This window comes from Psammomys obesus, unplaced genomic scaffold (genome assembly GCF_907164565.1).
Source record: "Psammomys obesus unplaced genomic scaffold, mPsaObe1.curated_primary_1811, whole genome shotgun sequence".
NCBI classification, from domain to species: domain Eukaryota; kingdom Metazoa; phylum Chordata; class Mammalia; order Rodentia; family Muridae; genus Psammomys; species Psammomys obesus.
The window spans coordinates 55,065,817-55,067,561 of record NW_026585895.1 but is presented as its reverse complement, the minus strand read 5'-3'; positions in this window follow the sequence as shown (position 1 = coordinate 55,067,561).

Here is a 1,745-nt window from a genome sequence, read left to right as displayed (position 1 = left end):
AATAAAATAAAATAAAATAAAATAAAATAAAATAAAATAAAATAAAAAAGATAGTAGATAGTGATGGAGACGCCTGATGTCAACCTCTGGCCTCTGCGTGCACACACACTAGCAAAGCAGCCATAGAAACAAAACAGCAAGAAACGTGCAGAAACATATTTGAATTAACGGTGTCCCTATTAGTTACTTTTCTCACTGTGACCAAATACCTGGGGGGGAAAAACCACTTACAAGAGAAAGGATTTATGCTGACACCCGACTTGTGAGGGCCATGCCCATCATATAGAGGAAGGATGGCAGAGTTCATGGCAGGGAGAGCATGCAGCAGCTGGGACTCTTGGATCTTAAGGCAGAGACAGTGAATGCCAGCAATGGCTTCTTCCTTTCCTCTTTGTACTCAGTCACTTTCTGCCTATCTCTCTGCCTGCCTCTCTGTTTCTCTCTCTCTCTCTCTCTCTGACTTTCTCTCCACCATCCCCCTTTCTCTTCTCCTATACTAGCCCACTGTCTCTCTTTGTTTCTAATAAACATCTTTGTATAGACTTCTTGTGCAGTGTATAATTTATGTTTTATAACATATATTTTATGAAGTTATAAAATATCAAGTTATTCATTAACTTGAAAACATCAACTTAGAGACTCCCAAAGTTTAGAGAAAATGAGCAGAATAAAATAAAGGAGCAAACTCATAAAAAAAAAAAAAAATCACATTCTGCATAACAAAGCCAATGCTTTGGAGGCAATACTAAAAGTCAAGAACACGTGGCAGACAGGAATGCAGATCCTTCCTTCCCATGATAGGAAGACAATCCAGGAGAGGACAAGACATTTTTACATAGTTGAAAGAAGAAAAAAAACATCAGCTCTGATCCCAATCTCTAGGATAAATGTTCTTCAAAATGAAGGCAAAACATACTTTTAGATACTAAAATCAGAATTTATCTCTAGTATGTCATTAGTTCAATTGATAAATGCTAGAAAGGGGCTGGTCCTTTCTAGCTTTAGGAATGTAATCTAATGTTTTTTGTTTTTGTTTGTGTGTTGCTTGTTGTTATTGTTGTTGCTTATATTTTAGCAAGGCAGAGGGAATAGGGGAGAAGGACAAGGCCCACCAGAGCCATGTTTGCCTCCACAGGTATGGTGTGATGAGCATGCACACACACATCATACACACACACATCATACACACAAACATACACACCACATGTATCATACAAACACACACATGTCATATACACACATCATACACACATTCCCCAAGCACAGTTATTTCAGGCTATCTTACTCCCTTTATCAGTCATTTACTATCAACTTCTGATCTGACTTGGTAATTTTGTGACTAGATAACACTGTTGGAATTCGAACTAAGTTTGACAGATTCCAGCCTATACCAACCCTAAAGCTAAGAATGTCTGATCCCTGTATAAATCTTCTTCACCTTGATAAAGATAACATTTGAATCCTATAAAACACTTCCCCACCTAAGCGAGGAGTGGTGGCACATGTGTGTAATCCTACCCCTCACGAGGCTGGAGTTTTAGTTTAGGGAGACGCTGTCTCAAAAGATCATCATCAACAACAACAGCGTTGCCCCTTGTAAAGACAGTCTGCTCCTGCATCTCTGTAGTTAGCGGCCTTGCCATACTCTTTCATACGTGTGTCTCTCAGTCTTGAGACTAATTTGTGCATTTTACCTGGAGACCCTGGGAGATTTCACTTTATCTTTTTTTTTTTAAAAAAAAAAA